The sequence below is a fragment of the Erithacus rubecula genome (assembly GCF_903797595.1).
Source record: "Erithacus rubecula genome assembly, chromosome: 3".
NCBI lineage: Eukaryota > Metazoa > Chordata > Aves > Passeriformes > Muscicapidae > Erithacus > Erithacus rubecula.
Window position 1 is genome coordinate 123,258,647 of NC_136689.1, and position 19,406 is coordinate 123,278,052.

Below are 19,406 nucleotides of genomic sequence, written 5' to 3' on the forward strand. Positions count from 1 at the left end.
CTCCATGGACTCCACCCAATTGCTATGGATTTTCAAATATCACAGAAAATAGCTTTCAACTGCATCAGACAATTCCCTCAAGACTCTGGGAGATTTGAGACTATGGGACTCTCCAGTCCCATAGATTTAGATTTATGTATATTCAGGTCCCTAAGGTGGCAAGGAAATATTGCAGATCTCAGTCTTGAAGGAGAATCCAGATGTGAGCTACTGCTCTTGCAAGAAAGGATGCAAAAATATGTATAAAGATGTAAAAGATATATCTGTAAAAAGATGGCACATTTGTGAACTTCATAAAAATGCATCCTCTGGGGTACTTGAATGGAGGCAGCAAAATTGGGGTCTCTGTTCAAAAGAACTCTAAAAATTGCTGAAAATTACATTGTTCATATGCATATAATACCATATACAGGGAAAATAGGCAAGACACTACCTCCTCTTCCACAGTAGAAACATAATTAATTAGGATACAATATATAAAAATACATTATAATCATACAAGATAATTATAATAATTATAATAGGACAATATATATTTATTATATCTCAAAAGCAGTGCTGTTTTCATAGAAATTTCTTCTATTTTATTCCTCATGCTAGTGACATACTTTCTACAAACTGCTGTTCTTCTTTCCCTAAAACTTTGATATCTTCAATGGAGCAAACCCAAGACTATGTGAGTTATCTGTTTAGCTCTGAACTTGCTCCAGAGCTGTAGCAGCACATCATCATTTAAGGAAGCCTTTTCTTTCAAGACCTGGTAGTGACCCATTGTGTCTTGTGAGCGTGTAATGATGTTCAGGGCGTGCAAAGATGTACAGTTTGTTCCTTTCCTTCTCTCTCTTGACTGGCAGTCAGGCAGCAACTGAGGATGAAAAACTGACATTCAGGGCACGATAAATTTCCCTACCCCACATGCCCTGAGAGGTGGATGAGAAAGACTAAGAAATTACCCTAGACTTGCCTTCACATTTTAACTAGCACACTGTGGTGTCATTGGCACCTGGGGATGCAGGATGAGTGGCTCTGGCAAAGGGTTGAGAAACAGTCAGAGCAGGAAAGGATTGCAGTTCTTGGAAGAGAAACTTTCTTTCCAGCTTATGCCAAGGCAGTTCAGCTGTGTGCCACCCAAAAGCTTGTGACAGAGCCACTTTTACCTATGCAATTAGCTGTGCTGACAGCAAGCTCAGCTGAAAGCCTTGGCTCGTGCTTGATAGGGTTAGCTTAAATACAGACACAACAAAAATGGAAAAGCTGCCTTGGCTGGGTACACTGGTATCCTCAGAATCCTGCAGAAAGCAAGCACTTTCCATTACAGGTAGCCTAAGACCATCTCTCTTCTCTTATGATATTTTATAATCTGGTAGCTGTGTGATTCCTTTACATTGAATCACTTTCAGTTGTCCTTAGAGCCCTTGTTATACTTTTCCCCTTTCAAAGTTTGCCTGTTCACAAATTTTGTAAAAATTGTGTTCATTTATAATGGAATTGAGTGAATATTAAATGCTTATTCCTGGAAAATATGGTTGCTCATTAAATTTGACAGTCATTGCTTATGTGGTAAATGCTGTCAGTGCCAAGAATCCTTTGGCAGTTTCTGCCAACTACAGGTCCATTATTTTAATTGCCTTTAATCTATAATCAATATTTGCTGCTTTCAATACAACTAGATGCATAGCTAAGCGATATGGAGGAGAAATATATAGTCAATTGCACCTTATATTCTGCTTTAATGTGTATGAGACGCAGCAAAATGCTTCATCACAATAATCTTTCCATCATCAAAACTATTCTAGCTTCTTAGATAATATGCCAAAGAGGAAACCAAGCATCTGTTGCTTACTCAAAAAACTTAATGTGCATTTTTAGATTAAATTATTTTGCGTCAGTGTAAATTTCTAATAACTAATTGGTAGTTAGTGGAATTTAAGTTATTTGCAAATAATAATGGGATACTACACACGGGACTGGATTTCTTTCATTAACTGGTATAAAACTATGCATATCCATAACAGAGGTTCCAGTGGAGTCACTGAAGCCTGAAATGCTTATAAAGGCAGTTTTTCTCTATTTTGGGGATCAACTGTTAGGTGCTGTGTCTGACTGCTGGGCATAATGGAAGACTGGAAAATACTATGCATTTGTGGGAGTCATTCTTAGTGCATAAAAAAACCCCACACCGTCAATTACATAATTTTGCATTTCTGATGTTATTTATTTTTCTTTTTCTTTTCTAAATGTTTGCTTCTTTTAAAAAATATAAAGGAACTACAAATTAATATGGAAAATAAGTCAGCAGTTTTGATCCAAAATGTACATAGTCTTTATACGAGTTATATTTGAAAGGTATGACTTGAAATTTTGAATTATTATTACTATTATATTCTTATTACTTCTATACAGTTTATGTCTAAATATAACATTTAGATCAGGCCCATTCATCTCCTGAATTGTGATCTACAACCCCCTTTTCAACAACTCTTAGCTCAGTTGTTCAGAGCATGGTGCTAATGGTGCTGATAACACCAAAGTTGTGGGTTCAATCCCTGTATGGGCTATTTAAATAAGAGTTGGACTCCATGACCCTTGTGGGTCCCCTCCACCACAGAATATCCCATGAACCTGTGAATCTGTAAGCTCTTTCTACTGAAAGGAAATAGTTATTGGTACAGTCTCAACTTCATCGCAATTAGAACAAGCAATGCACTTAACTTCATTTGGGACAGAATTTCATCCTTAGAGTCCAGACTGTTTCTTCAGGGAAATTGCATAAGCAGTGCACAGTTTAGACTAGTTTCATGCATAAAACACTGTAGGAGCACAGTACATTTCTCAGTGCTCAGCTGCATCTAGTAAAAGAGGCTAGTTAGGTAACTAAATACATAAAACTATTTAGATGGCAGAAAGGGAAAAGACAAATCAGACACAGAGGCACAGACACAGAAAAGATTGGTTTGCATTCATTTCATTTCCATTAATAAGGAATTACTTTTACTAGGTTGTCTTCTTAAATTTTTCAAAAGTAAGCATAACCTTTTTCTCATGTTTTGCTCCCCATGTACCCTGTGAGCTTGCAAGCACATGCAGTCCACTGCCTCCTGCTCACTCTCCAGCCTGGCACAGGTACCTCTGCTCTCAGCTGACACGATATTGCTGTTTGGCCAGCTGGCAAAGCACATTTCTGTGTGGGACCACAGACCCCAAGGGACCCTGAGCCCATCTTTAAACTGTAGCTGCTCTAGTGAGCCAACTCAATAATTTATGCTTATTAATAATGCATCTCAATGAATCACTACTCCTTTAAATTTTAAAACAATTGGTTTAGCATTTTTAATGTTTATGTGCCATCGATGAATGACTCTCATATTTATTCCAGCTACAGACATACTGGATTGTAATAACAAAGAATGCTGGCTCTTAGTTGAGAAGAACAGGATTCTGAGGAGAGGTCAGACTGGTAATTAGCTAGAAGAAAAAGGGGTGGAATAGAGCTGCACATAATCATTGTAAAAGCTGCAATTTGCAAAATGAAAGGAAATACTTCCTCCTGTTGATACCAACCCCCCATGCCAATATCAATGCAGCTCCTCAAACTATGAAGAGCTAAGATACTTGTAAGACAAAGGAACTAGGTCTGTTATGTTATAATGTTATGCCAAAGGTAATGACAATAATACATCTGGTCAGCAGCTGGCTGAACCACAACACTTCTGAACTCTCCTTACAAGCACCACATGAGTTACAAAGCCATTATATATCTACAGGAGCCCACCATAAGACATTATGAGTCATGTATTTTAAACTGTGCAGCTCATAAATTAGCCATATGACAGTGCAAAGCTCTTAGCTGCTATACCATAGCTAATACAAACAGCTGCTTCCTCTGAAGTAATAATGTTTTTAAATTCTACACCTTGGTGACACTTTTGAGATCCAGTAAAAAAATCTTTTGCACAAGCCCAGTGCATGAAAACAAAGGAGCAAGTCGTTTGAAGAGCAGACACTAAAGCTGAAAACATCACATATAGGAAACTCATAGTATGTTAATTATCCAGCCAACTACCCTGTAATTAAAGCTTCTGGAAAGCAGTATGTATGTCCTAAAATTATCTCTCAGCAGTTCTGGACAAAGACACACAAACCTAAAAATGCACCCTTTTTGAAATATGTCTGTTTTACCCATCAGGAAAATAAATTCTAATTTTCCAGAAGCAAAACTGATCATTATGGATATGAAGGGTCATAGACAAATACTGGACTATATGCCAAGGATGGCATGTGCAAATATTTCAGGCAGAATTTAGACTTAATATAAGTGCTTTTAGCAATCAAATTACAGATTTCAAGTTTCTACATGAGCCCAACAGCCTTATATATAATGATTTCTAATAATTTTTGCAAGTCCAGCATTTGATAGCCTCCCTATCACAATTCCTCAATGCAAGCTTGTCCCTCAGTCCCTGTATCAGCAGCATCCAACCCAGCATCCAGATAACCTCTAAATCATTGAAAACATCCTTCCCAAAATGCTGTAAGGCCTAGCCCTGGAAGAATGTGACAGCACAAAGCCCAAATGTGACAGAGTAGCTCTTGCACCAAGCCATTTTTCTCCTGCCTTACTCTATTGAGGAACATGTCTGAAGGAGCAGTCATGACTCCTACATTCTAAAATATTTTCTCCCTCCTTGAACCAAGCTTTTAGTTCAAAGTTTGTCCATTTCCTTGGATTCTGTAAGGAAAGAAAAAAAAATTAAGTTTTGTTTAAGTAGGCAGAGCTCAGTATTTTGTAGTTACCATACTTACACATTTTTCTCTTCAGGTTAAACTTCATTTTTTTATTAAAAACCCAAACAAAAAACAAACAAACAAACAAACAAACAAACAAAAAACCACCAAACAAACAAACCAATCTCTTAAAAAATCTTGCTTAGAATGTTTCAGTTAGCTGACAAAAATTAAGATCTTACAGTAACTTAACAGTTCATCTTCCTAAAAACTCTGCTCAGATGCTCTTTTACCTTTTTTTACCTTTTTTTACCTTTTTTTACCTTTCTAAAGAGCTCTTATGCTCTTTCAAAGGTCAAATTGTTTAAGCCTGGTTCAAGCAACTTTTTATAATTATCTAAGTAGATCATTCTGAATGTGTGAGCCTGCCTCTCTGGCCTGTTGCTTTTATAATACTTTAAAGTACAATCTCTGATTGGGCAGCAAGTCTGGGGAGAAAAGGACTCAGGAAAGGCACTTGGCCAGACATCGGGACTTCCAGCTGAGACCCACAGCATCTCTCTGGGAGCCTTATGATAGCAGCTTTCAGAGACACAGAATACATTTGATTGTACACTTCTAGTTGTATGCAAATGTTAAAGTAATTTGAAACAATTGTTTAATATATTTGAGTATATGACTGGGGAGATTTTTTGTTCTTCCCCAAGAATAATGACAACTGTTTTGCTCAATGCACAGATCTCAGGGGAGCAAGGGGTTGTAAGTCAGTTTAGAGCCTGAATAGATATTATAAATCACAGAATTCCAATTCAGGCAATTACTAAATCAAAATAGATCTTGAACTTAGAATTAAATTAAGGTTGTGCTATCTAATAAGTATACAGATTATTACATATTTATAATCTTCAAAAACATCACCAGTTATATCTCACTGAGAACAGAGAGAACAAAGCAGAAGTGCTTAGTAAGTACCAATAAAAGCTAAAAATTTAATAAAGTATTATTTGCTCCATAAAGAAGAGAGAAGTAGACAAACAGGATTTAGTCTGAATCATGGCAGAGACAATATATAAGATACTTTAGGAACTAAATAGAAAGAAAATCTCCATTAGGCTGGAAAACTTGTGTCCTTTGTGTTATTTAATAATCCAGCACCGTTTCAGAAAGCTGAATGCTGAGCCCCAAGCTGGCTGGAGACCACTTATGTATTCTAGATGGACTGAGAATCAGTTTCTGATGTCAGGTTCAGGTCTCTGCTAGACATATATCTGTTCCTCTGAAAGTCATTTGCAGACAGAGATCTTTCAGAGGCAGCAAAGAAAGGTGCAAACTGTGCCCAGGTGTATTATGATTATATGCATTTGGATGCATCAAACTTGTAAAACAACAGCATATATTTAATGAAAGGCAAAAAAAGAAATTGAAAAATAGTACAGCATGAGGCGTTAAATAATGTTACACAAATCCTGGTATATAGGAAAGGTAAATTCCTACTGGCTACACAAAAATTGTGCCTCAGGTTCTGTTGCTGAGAGCACAGCATGCCAGGCTGCTCCATGTAAGGAATGAGTACCCTACAGCATTTCAACTCCTCCAATTACCCTGACCTTAATCTTATTTATATGCTATCTCGCTCTCTAAAAACAAGCTTAGCAGTTTCAGCTGCTATCCAAAGCCAGGTGGACACTTTCTTAACATGGAATAAAAAAAACCAAAAAAAGTTGTCTGGTGCAATGATTAAATTAGTCACATTATTTCTTTGGAAGCTCTGAAACCACCTTACATGTACCAACCACCCTGCCCAATGTGCTGGAGTGGAGCATGATAGCATGTAACACCTCAGACATTTTTATTTCTTTGAAGGCCAAACATTCTTCATTTCTGTTCAAAAAATGAACTGTCTAGGATTTGTCAAAAGACTCAAGACTCTTCCATAATCCTCCTGGGATATTTTCCATTTCCTCTTCGTGTTTGTCCTGATACATGGGCATTAGTCCTGAATCCACTGGGCTTTGTGTTCCTGAGTCAAGCAAGCAGTGTATTGGTATTCTTCAGCCATATTCTGGATGTTATGGTAGTTAAATCATCTGTTATTGATATTCATGCACTCTAGTTTTTTGTGGCCCCAAAAGAATTTATTTACATTACAACGACTGCTGTAATAAGTATCCAGCTTAAAAGACCAAATGTCTCGTGGCTGTTTCATGCATATAAATATCATTTCAGTATGGATTCTCTATAATATGTCTATTAATTGACAGTAAATTACAATGCAGCATCTATATAAAAGATGTTGAATATCCCACAAATTCATTTTTATTACTGTTATAACACTGAATGCTAAATGAATTTAGAAATGCAGGACCTTTTAAGTGTCAGCAGATGTCTTTGATCAGTGTTTATCCTTTTTGGTACAATTTAATGAGAGATCATATGTTAATATGCAGCTGGAGAAAACTTTCAGACACAACAAGCCTGAGAAGAGTTTCCAGCTGTCATTGCATATACTAGACCTGTAATTACCAATCACCACAGAATAAATTTTAAAAAGCAAGCTATTTAAGCTAGAATACATGCAAAGTGACTATATGCTTAAACTTAACACAATGGGATGAATCTGTTCTTATTTAATTGCGACTGATGTGCTCTTTTTAGTTTGCTACTAATCAAAGTTATTCCCCTCAGTTTGTGCACAATCTTTTCAGCAATACATTTCAAAAGAATCCCTCCGGGTCCCAAATATATAATTTTTAAAATTCCCTCCCGATCCTCCATATGGACAATAAAATACTCTCTAAGAAAGTTTGCAACAACTTTCCAAAATTTATTTGTCCTTCATTATCTCAATTAAGTAAGGACTCTGATGAGTCTCCCTGAAGGAATGTTTTTGCAGTTCTGATTTCTGTGCATGGGAAGTTGATTGATTCTGAGTGGTTGCAGATAATTGCTTGTGTTGTCAAATTGAATCACTGGAATCTAGTGTGATGACAAGATGATTTTTTGCCTTTTCTTTTATACACATTTTTATATATTTTTATGTATCCTCAGTATTCTTATCATGCATACTTGTAATTCCTTAAGTCTGATAACTTACCATAGTCCCAGTATTTTGTTAGGCCAGGAGACCAAACATCCTTAGGGCCTCATAGCTGGAGGCTGGAAAGCCCTACACTATCTTTGGAAACCAAGGTCTTCTCTAGAATACATCCTGAAAACTGAAGATTGAGCCCATCCAGGGGGAAATTGCTCCAGATGGGAAGATATCATGTTATTCATTCAAGCCTCTCACTGGAGCATCTTGGTTAGATATGCTGATTTGTAAGGCCTGTAAATTGTATATGCTGTCTCTCATGAGTGTGCATTTTGGTGCATTCCACCTTAGCAATGTGATGCACCTTATCAAACACTGAGGTAAAAACCCCTTATTCCTTAATTGTGTCTGGCTCTTAATTTTTAAGACCAGGAAAAGGCATCAAGTGCCTTATTGTACTTGGGAGAAGACTTATGGCATTATCTTAGGACTGTCTTATACCTATCAAACTATTAATGGCATACAGGGTTTTATAAGATGTAGTAACAGCTACAGCAGTATTTAATAAGATACAGTAGTATTTTATAAGATGTATTATCAACTTATCAGTTGATAATAGTATGGACATACTCAAGTACACTGGAAAAGTTAAATTCTTGCCAATAATTTTTAAAAAGTTTCTCTCTAAAGAACCTCTGAGTCAATTCAGAGAACAAAACATTTTACATTCTTAGTCTCTTCTGAAATACATGAAGCCCTATCGTAAGCCACTATATTCCACTCAAACTCTTCTTTTTCCCCATTTATAGTATGTAATTTACCTTTGAAGTGAAGGTGAGTGTCTGTGATAGCCATGTAGGTCTGTGTTGTATTTGAATTGTTCTTAGGCACAGTTTCCTGTGAATTGGCATAATCTTTATTCTTTGATCTCTTGAGTCACTTGATAAATAGCATTCTCAGGAAAAGTTACCACCCAAGATCACTACCTATTTTGTCAAATTTCCTGCTGCATTTCTGAATTTCAGTTGATTATTTCCAAGGATCAGCATGCAATGCATATCTATTTCTTTATCTATCTGGCCAGTATTAAAGCAATTCACACAGTAATGAGCCACCCATTGTATCATTATTTTATGCAAGTGTTCTTTGTCAAATGGCTGTTTTGTTGCTTTGTCCTGATTGATGGCAAAGAACTTTGACAGAAGGATTTCTTTATGACTAAGCTGAGTAAAACAGATTTCTTTCACTCCTGGGAGTACAATTTGTATGATTTGTTGCCTCCAAGGAAGGAAGGAAGGAAGGAAGGAAGGAAGGAAGGAAGGAAGGAAGGAAGGAAGGAAGGAAGGAAGGAAGGAAGGGTGTGAATGCTATATGTGCTATATCCTATTCAGGAACTCTAATACCAACTTATACAAGTAGTAACTTTTTGAAAGGTAAAGTACAAGAATTCATTATGACATGTACCAATGAGTGAGATGAAAATACTGAAACCTTTCCCCAGTAGAGGAAAATGTGCAGCCTGAGTACTACAAATTTAATCCCTTCCTATACTAGCTTGAAAGACACAGTAATGCACTTGGATATTGAACACCAAACAAGATTTTTCTGTTATTGGAAATGATCACAGAAAGATATCCCTATATATATTCAAGTGTCACTGGAACTGGTAGTCAAAGGAACTGGGAGTATATATACAGTTATTTTAGATGACTGATTTTCAACCCTGAGGTAGATGGACTGCTTCTAGACAGTCAGTGAAAGGTCACACTACCTTTTTGAGGCAGCTTTGCTATACTAGGTTTCATTGTTTTTAATGGAAAATATTTAAAGTTCTATAAATAATATTTTTTAAAGTGCTAGAAATAGGTGCTTTAAATTTTTGCTCTCTCTAGGAACATAAAAATGAAATCTCTGGGGGCAGCTCAAGAAAAAAAAAATTAAAGATCAAATTAAAGAAGAAAAAAGTTGGAGTGCAAAATCAGCAAGCTCAATTTAAAAATTACTCTGAAGAGTGTGAAAAAGAGATTTAGAGCATGATTGCCAGGTAGAAAAAGGAGAACAAATGTCACAGGTAAGGCTGAAGATGAGTTTCTTTTCTTCAATCTTCACTAGGAAGATTAATAGTGACCAGAAATTTAAAAATTAATTTTAATGAAGAGTTAGACATTCAAGCCAGAAGAAGAGAAGGACAAATTAAATAACATTCAAATAAGTTCAATGTGTTCAAGTTAGTAAGGCTTGACAAAATCCATCTGAGAACTAGCCAAAGCAATTTCTGAACCATAGTCAATTATATTTGAAAATTCATGGAAGACCAGTATGGGCTCAGATGAGCATAATAAATGTAGAATCCATCCTTTAAAAGGGACAATGAGAACTCAGAGAGTTATAGATGAGTCAATATAACTTTTGTCCACTGATTTTTTTTTTTTTTAAATAATTGCAATCAGACATCTAGAAGACAGCATGGCATTATGAAAATCTAACATGGTTGTGCCACAACAGACTAATCTAAATTCCTTCCCTAACATAAAAAAAATGGGTTAGCATGCAGAGAGAAACATGGTTTAGCACAGCTAATGATTTAGCATGGCTTTTGGTACACAACATTTCCCTATAATATTTTCCCAATCAAGAAGAGATTTTTTGGGTTAGGTGTTATTCCATTAATGGGAACACAGCTGACTGGAAGATTAGTCTTTAAAGTGTGATTGGTATTTCATTATCATATTATGGGCATGTCAAAGAACAATTCTCCAGGAATTTATTTAGAACTCAACTACTGCCAGGAGCCAAGGCCACTATTTTCAGCAACAGAGGAGGAACTGGGCAATACACTTGCAAAATATGCAACTGTTGTAGAATCGTTGAAGACTGCAAAGATATTCTAGGAATACCCGAGGATTTCAGCACACTAGAATCTGATAGTGACCAAATTTTTATGGAGGTAAATGCCTGCATGGAAGAGGAACAGAATGGACAGTGCATCCACCTATTCAAGCAGTAGTGATGCAGGACATGATCTGAAGGGTGCTTATGGTTCTGTCAGATAAAATAAAAAAAAAAAAAAAAGATAGCATTCTTCAATGATGCAATAAAATACAAGAATCACTTACTTATTCTGTACTAGTAATATTTCAGATAGAATTTTGAGTTTAGTTTTCGTTACCTCAATCTGTAACAAAAATAATGAAATAAAGGAGAACCTGGAAAAGAGAAAGAATGCTAAGACACTTTGTAAATGTGGCATGCTGGGAAGCTGTTGAGAGGATTGAGTGAAATTAATCTAGACAAAAAGATCCATCAGTTCTACATAAATCATGAAAATTTGTTGCTAACAAGATAGTAATCAATCCCTGTCCGTAAAAGATGAACAATGAGAAAACTGCCCAAAAAAGTAACACCAACCAAGAATGAAGTTGTACTTCATTAAAGTTTTTCAAAAAGTAACTCTGGAAGTGGCTATCTAGGTATATTGGTCAACATCTACATGAACTCTCATCCTTTGTGACTTAAAATCAGTAAACATCTGGAAGAATTGGATTCCCAGTTCTCCAGGACTAGTACAAGTAGAATCAAGTGTGATTTCATTCATTCAGTCAGAAAAAAAGGAGTCTGGGCTTAGGGGGTCCTTTGTGAATTGCCCCATGAAAGGCATTTAAAAAGCACATAAGTAGGTTTTGGATCTTCTTTGATGTAAATATTCTCCACTGGGGTTCTTAGAAAGTGAAATAGTGTCGACAATTAAACAATCTCCTGCCTCAACAGACCTAAGTGGTTTTGAAATTATTGAGTATGATCTTTCTTGGCTGTTATAAATAGACAAAAATCCATTACAGCTGGTTTTCCTTCCATTTATTTTCCCTCATTAGATGAGTTTTGCTGTAAATGGTTCATAATTCATCAAAGGTGAATTTTTGTCTGCTGCAAATGTGTGTGAGACAAAAAGCAAATTATAGTTTATATAGTTCACTCCCAATCAATGTAATCAGGATAACCTTCAAAAGAAGGAAAATTGTGACAATTCTAGTCTGAGAAGCAATTTTGCTCAAACCGTTTACAATACTAAATGCCAGTTTCTGATTGGCAATTAGTTATTGATGCCTGGACTTCATTTTTCCTGGGAATGCTTTTGACTGTTTTGCATCGGATGCTGAAAGCACACAATTTTTAATACAGCAATGTACATACCATGCTAGTACTTTCCTTACCCTACATTGTGCTGGGAATTGGCCATTACAGCTGCTGAACCTTTCCAGTGGAGTCATAACAAGAGAGCTGTGAAGAAATTCTAAGCATATACTAGAGTGGAAGGGAAGCAGTGACTGACTGAGTGTGGTGCTGATATAGAAGCCATGATGTATATTAAATATGTGAACAAGTGTATATTTATGTCTCTTTTGAATTCTACAAGAAGCACTAGCTTGGAACAATTGCAGTTGTGAAGATTTTTCTTAGTCTAAGCAGTAACTGGTCAGTTCATGCAGCTGAAAAAAATTGTAAAATGGAGAGGAGAAGAAGTTTTGGAAATAAATGTTTGCACCTTTAGAGGAATTCATGACAAAGGTATTAAAAAACCAGAAATTTTCTAGGGAGCAGAGTTAAAAGTTGTTTCACTTAGTTTATACTGGCACAAATTGTAAAGCTATCAAAAAGTAAGTACTTCTGTTTATTAATTCTGAGTTAGATTTCATATTACACCAAGTACTGTAGGAAAAGCAGTTCCTAAAAGCCTGTACAGAATCTGCCAATTTTCCTTCCATTCCCCATTCCTGAAAAAGGGCAGTGAAGTCTCACTGCTTGAAGTCTTCCCAAGACCCCAGGAAATCACTGAGACAGTTACCCGATACTTATGTCCTTCTCCAGTTACAATGAGTTACCTCATAAGAGGCAGTGGATTTCTGAATGGAGTTTGCAGTAGCTATCCTTCCTCCAGTAAATATGCCTTAGGAAGCCTGTTTAGCTGGAGAATAGTTATTTCCTGCTAATGATTATTGCACATGATCCTGTTCTGACAGAGCAAGATCACCCATTTCTGACAAGTAAACTTAGAGTGCAATTTCCTATGCTAAGCTCTTGCCTGGGCACAATTCTTAATACCCCAAACCTGATGAAGAAACAAGGAGGATCTGTGCAAACTGCCAGCAGAGCCCTGCAGCTGTTCTTGTCTGGTTATTCTACTTTGGCATCAACCCATTGTTATAAATTTTTAACCACCCATTGTGGGCAGTCCACTGTGCAGATCAGGCTGTTCTTGAGTGTCCAGTCTGAGCAGAACATGACCAACCTACAGCTCACATGGTTCCCAAAATCTATGCAAGTCAGGCTGTGCCTGATTTATTCTGGATGCCACTATATTTCAAGACATTCTGTAATAGCTTTTCCAGCAGAAATACAGTACATCCCTAGTGAATCCCAAGTGCTTATCTCACAATACCTGGGCACACTGCTCAGTTATCTGATCAGCAAACCCCAAATACAGTAGTTAATTCTGAAAAAAAAAAAAAAAAAAAAAAGATAAAAAACATAAGAGAGGTTAATTCAATCTTCTTAACTCCATGGTAAGATAGCACATTTGAATGATAGTTTTAATTAAATTACATTCTACAAAAAAAAAACCAAAAAAACAAAAAAACAATTCTACAACATTCTACAAGGCTTTTAAAATGCTTTCATTTTTTTTTCCTGAAGAATGTCTTTAGCTGTGCTACATCCCAAAGTAATCTAGTTTCTAAAGCTGTCAATCTGATAAGATTTTTTGTCACTAATATGACATTTGATGGAAGCAAGTTGAAATCAAATTATTAATGTAAATGAAGTACAATTTGATGTTTTAAATTTAAAAATTAAAATCTGGCAGAAGTTATGTAGCATGTATCTCTGGACACTGTTTTACCTATACTACTTTTAATATGCTTTCATGCAAATAGATGTCTTTTACAAAGGCTTTATTACAAACTTAAAAGAAAAAAATAAAGAACCAACTACAGGGCAAAAAAAAGTTTTGATTCCAAAAAACAAACAAGTAGGAAATGTTGGTTTGTTTAGGGGTTTTTTTTAACATGGGTTATAACTGTTGAGAAGAAAATCAACAAATCTGACAAAAGTCATGAAGATGATTAAGGGCCTAGAACATTTTTCATAGGAGAAAAGGCTGGGAGATCTGGCACTGTTCAGGATGAAGAGAAGTATTTGGGGATTCTTATCAATGTATACACATATCTAATTGCAAGGAATGAAGAGAGAGTCAGTGGTGTCCAGGTACAGGACCAAAGACAATAACAACAGTTTAAAAAACATCAAAGTCCATCTGAACACAAAGAAAAAAGTCATTGTGAGAGTGTAAAACATTCACAGTAAAAAACTGCTGGAACTGGTTGCCCAGAGAGCTTGTGGAATCTCCATTAATGGGGATATTAAAATCCAACTGGATATGGCCGTGAGCAACCTGCTTTGGGTGGCCCTGCTTGAGCCAAACAAGATCTCAAGACATTTCTTCCTATCTAAAGAGTTCTGTGGTTCAAGCACAAGCCATAAAACTGCAGGAAAAGGGATTCATGGCTGGTCCCTGGGAAGACTGGATAACTGCTGTAGAAGACATCCTACTGACATGGCAAGGAAATGATTAAACAGAAATATCTGAGTCAAGAATAAGAAGTAATTGCTTTATAGTTCTTGAGGAATATGACAGTTCTGGCAGTATAGGAATTCCCAAAGATAAAAGCAAAATTTTTTACTGATAAAAATTAACACTGTTTCAGTCAAGTACAAAAATGTACTTTAGAATGAAGGAATCATTAATGTTAGAAAAGACCTCCAAGATCATCAAGTACAATTGTTGATGGAATACCACCGTGCTCCCTAAACTGTATGACAAATTGCCACGTCTACTCATTTTTTGAACATTTCCATGGATGATGACTCTTATCACTTCCCTGGGAAGGCTGTTCCAATGGTTAACCACTCTTTCACTGGAAAGAAATTTTTCCCTGATATCCAACTTGAACCTCCCCGGTGCAACTTGAGGCCATTTTTCCTTGTTCTATTGCTAGTTGCCTGTGAGAAGATTGCATTTAGATTTCATCACCTGTAGATCTGACCTGAAAGAGTTCATCTAATGTTAAGAAAAGAAAAGTTATTAATATTTCATTAACTCACATTTTGAAGGGTTGTCATCTGAGTGCAGAAACTTTCTTACTTTTAAGTCAATGAGCAGTGAAATATTTCAGGTCTACTTGCAGGCAGAAACAGTAGAACTGATATGTACAATATTCACTAATACTTAATATTGTGATGTTTTCTGCATAAAATTGATGAATTTGCAGTTTGTATGCTATTGGTTATCTTCATAGATCATCCAATTAAGGGAGAGAAAATACTGCATTGTTCAGCCATGTGCTACTGGAGCTAAAGACAAATCACTAACAATCCAAACAGCAAGAATTATATTAATGAGAAAGACTGCAGTAGTTTTAATACAATAATTGATTCAAGTTTAGAAAACTTTTTATTGATGCTATACATGTTGGCTGAAAGGAGTGACTCTGACCTTATTCATGACACAGACATAAATATAAAATCAGAAAAATGAAGGTAACAATGTAGAGGAAATTTTTGCTGAAGCACAAATGAATGTATTTAAAGAACCAGAGATCAGTAAATTTTCTTGATAAATTCAAGGTTTTATGGATTTCAAACTTAAAATCCACTGATAATCTTGTACTGAAAATTTACTTTTTTTTTTTTTTTTTTTTTTTTTTTTTTCTAATAGGCTAGCAATGTTCACCACACTGAAGTCATGGAAAGAGTATGGAAAAGGAATGAAGAAATTTGACAAAGAAAACGGTGGCAGGGACAAAAAGAAGACAATTAAATTTGCAATATCAGACCAACCAGGATGCTCATCTGAAAACACAGAGAACTTAAAGTAAATAAAGGAAATAGAGAGGGGGTGTTGGGAACATATGCTGGCTCTACAGATAAGCTTTTTTTTTTTTTTTCTCCTGGTAATTTGCACAGCCTGTTTGCCCTTCCTCTCACTGTAATAGAATTATATATTTGGGAATAGCTTTACAGTCAGGGGCAATAATGGGGCTTCAGAGGCATGGAGAAACTGTCTGGTAAAGAGCTTAGTATGTGCTGCAATGATTCTCTCCATTAGACTCTTATTTAATCATGAGAACTGATGTTATCTCCATAAAGGTAAGCAAATTCAGTCTTACAGCAGAAACATTAACCAGAAAACAGCGTCCATTTTAATTACTCAGGTTTCTTCCCCATGCTTCTTCCTGTCCAATCACCTATGTGGAAAAGCAACATTTTGTAAAATGCCTACATATTGTATTTTAGCTACAAGTGCCCGATTTTATGGACTTTTGGCATGGGGCTGTAGGCTTTGTTTGTAATTTTGGATGTATTGTAGCAAAATAGAATGATGTTTGCCAACAGAAACATGACACTTGTCAGAAGAACTGGTTGAAAGGAGGATAAATGGAAGCTGGCCTAATACCAGTAAAGGATGTGTAAGATATATACTGAGGAACTTCATTTTTGTTTCTAAAGCATGTAACTTGAACAATTGCCAAAAACCCAAAATTTTCATTTCATAGTAGTTATCATCAGGATAATAGTGCTCAGCTGTGCATCCAGTCTGACAACAGTATGAAGATGTTTCCAAAATACAAAAATTTGCAAATAGTGTTGCAACAAGGCATCTATACATTTGTATCAGAAGGAATGATGGGACTGACTCCATGGTCTCAAATTGCAGCCTATTCCACAATGTTTCCTATAAACCAGAATGATAAAAAGCAGCTAAATTCCCACTCCCTAGCAACAGAACATTGACCCCAGATACCTGCTGAGAACATGGTGCCTTGATTGTGAATTAAAATCAATCAGAAAAAAACCCTGCAACTTTGAGCAATGTGTTTCAGAAAATAAGCTGCATAAATCCCAATACAGCAAACACTGCTGAAATATAAAATATTAAAGAAAAAAAACTTTGTTTAATATTTCCTTGTATATTCAAGAACGGCATACAAGACAGACTTCTGGGGCAGATGAAACAGATACAGTTACCTCAAGGTTTGGAGGGTGAGGTAACCTAAACCATAAAGCTCAGAAGCAAATATTCTCTTTTAGCTTACATTTCTTTAATTTCTGCCAGACACTACAGTTGTCATGGGTAAGGTGGGACTTAAATGAGAAGATGGTAGTTCTAAACATTTTCATCAAAAGTGTTGTATCCATTTGGATAGATTTTGAAGTGTTTAATGTTTAATGTTATAACTTGTTTCAGATGCAGTGACATGGAGAACAGTCACCTTTTTATACTGTTCAGCATTGACAATAAAGATCAGAGCAATATCTAAATCCCTGTTGAAGAAAGGGAGCTACTGGCAGATTTTTCCATCTTGCATCCATTGGTTGCCATGCCCATTCACTCTACTATAATGATAAATGATTATTATAAAGTTTATTGGATGTAGAATGCACCCACAATATTCTAAGTGTCAATAAGTTGAGAGGGAAAAGTCTTATCTGTCCTGAAAAGCTTATGGGGGTGCTGCTTCTGACAGGAAAGATTCATATTGGCAAGGTAATAAAGTGGTGGTTTCCCGTGTTTTGGGGAAGCAGCTTCTTTATGAGCCTGCAAAAAGTATTTACATATAGAGAAACTCAGACCTGGGAGCAGAGCTCAAGAAAATTATTCTCTGGAAGAAAGACAGAGGTGGTAAGAAAATGAATATGCTAGAATATAAAAAGACTTCTAGTTCAATATGCAGAGGTTTCCCATAGTGGAAATAAACTAAAAAAGTTCCTCTTATTTAGCTAGTCTACTTTGTCAACAAGTACATTGTTAGAAAGCAAGTACACAGAAATCATCACCATTTCCCTTCCCCTCCCTGTTCCTTTAGGTATCAGGAATGTCAGAAAAACCCTTCCAGACTCCCAGACCATCTGCTGAGACTACTGTTTCCCTGGTCCTTGGATGGAGCTCACATATGTGAATATCTGTATTCTTCCCTTCCCTGAAATCCTTCCATTGCAGGAATTCAATTGCCTGGGACAACCTTAATTGTAAAGCTTGCTATTTTAAGTCTTTCATAATTTGGAAGTTTTTCCTGAATCTTGTCAATTCTATCTTTTTGAGTATTTACATATAGACCTAATAAATGTTATAGATAACTGGGACTGGATGTAAAACTATTCCAACTATAGCTGCAATCCACAGCATGCTACAGAAAGTTGCATGTGGTGCAAGAAAACATACCTAATTTCTCTTAATACATTTTATTTTCTAAAATATAATCAAAAATTAAAAATATTGTTTTAATTCTACTGTCAGATCATTCACAGAAAATGCCAGTTTTCATTTCAACTTACTTAATCAATACATCTAACATTTAAAAAACTTTCAGCTCAGTTTGTTTGGAACACATTACTAATAACATCAAGATTGTGGGTTAAATCCTGGTATAGGTCATTTATTTAAGAGTTGGACTCAGTGTTCCTTGTGAGTCCTTTCCAAATCAGGGTATTCTGTGAATCTGTGAATTTTACCTAACTTACATGGGAAAAAATTTTCTTATAGTGGAGGCACAATTTCAGCATAATGGATGTCTTGCAGAAAGACAATCAGTTATACTTTAAGTCTAGAAAGTGTTTCTCTTTAGAAATTTTACCTGCTGTCTTCAAAATACCTAGAATGAGGCAAATTAAAAAAATATTTAAGAAATAAAATATATTTTCTTCAAAGACACAGAATCAAGAATAAAGAGTGTATTTCTTTATCCTACAGTATGCATCTTTGTTCTGTTGCTGCATATGAAATCTACAGACTTCAGTTTTTCATTCACACTTTTTGCTATGCGGTCAACTAACATAAAGAAAATTATTCTTTTTTGCCATTTTCCACATGAGTACAGAAACTATTTGAATCACCAAAAAAAAAAAAAAATATTATCTTTTTAAAAATATTTCAGCATGAGTTTTTTTCCTTCAAATGTTCATTTTGAACATCATACATGTCCAGCACAATAATTCTAGACACACATGCAAATGCAGTGGAATGTTTAAGGATAAGAAACTGAAGTCTATACTCTTTATAGGGTAAGAAAATGCAGTTTGATTGGTCAAGAATCTAAGCAGATCATGAAAGTAATGTGAATAATTAGATCTATAACTATATCCTACTGTAGCATTTTCCTCACAAGTACTTTGTACTTCAGAGATAAAGCAGCCCGGAATAAAAATTCTTCACGGTTCCAGTACTAAGCTAGAAGTTGTTGTGTTTATAGTTCAGAGGCATGCTATTTCACTGGCATCTTACTGTATATTCCTAGGTTTTCCTTTTATTCTAGTTTTAAACAGCTTATCTACTGCAGATCTTACTCTTAAGTCATATTCCCAAACATGCTTAATAACAATTTTTGTACTAATACAGATCTTTTTCCTGTTTATGGCTGAATTATATTTTAGTATTAACTTTGATTCCAAGTTACCTATTGTCTCTACCTACACATATACTGGTTGTCAGTATATGAGATCAAAAATGGAATGGAGTAATACATTAGTCATGAGTTATGTTATTCATTTACACTCCTAGTCATGAATAGAGTTATTCTGAAACTTCACTATCAACCTA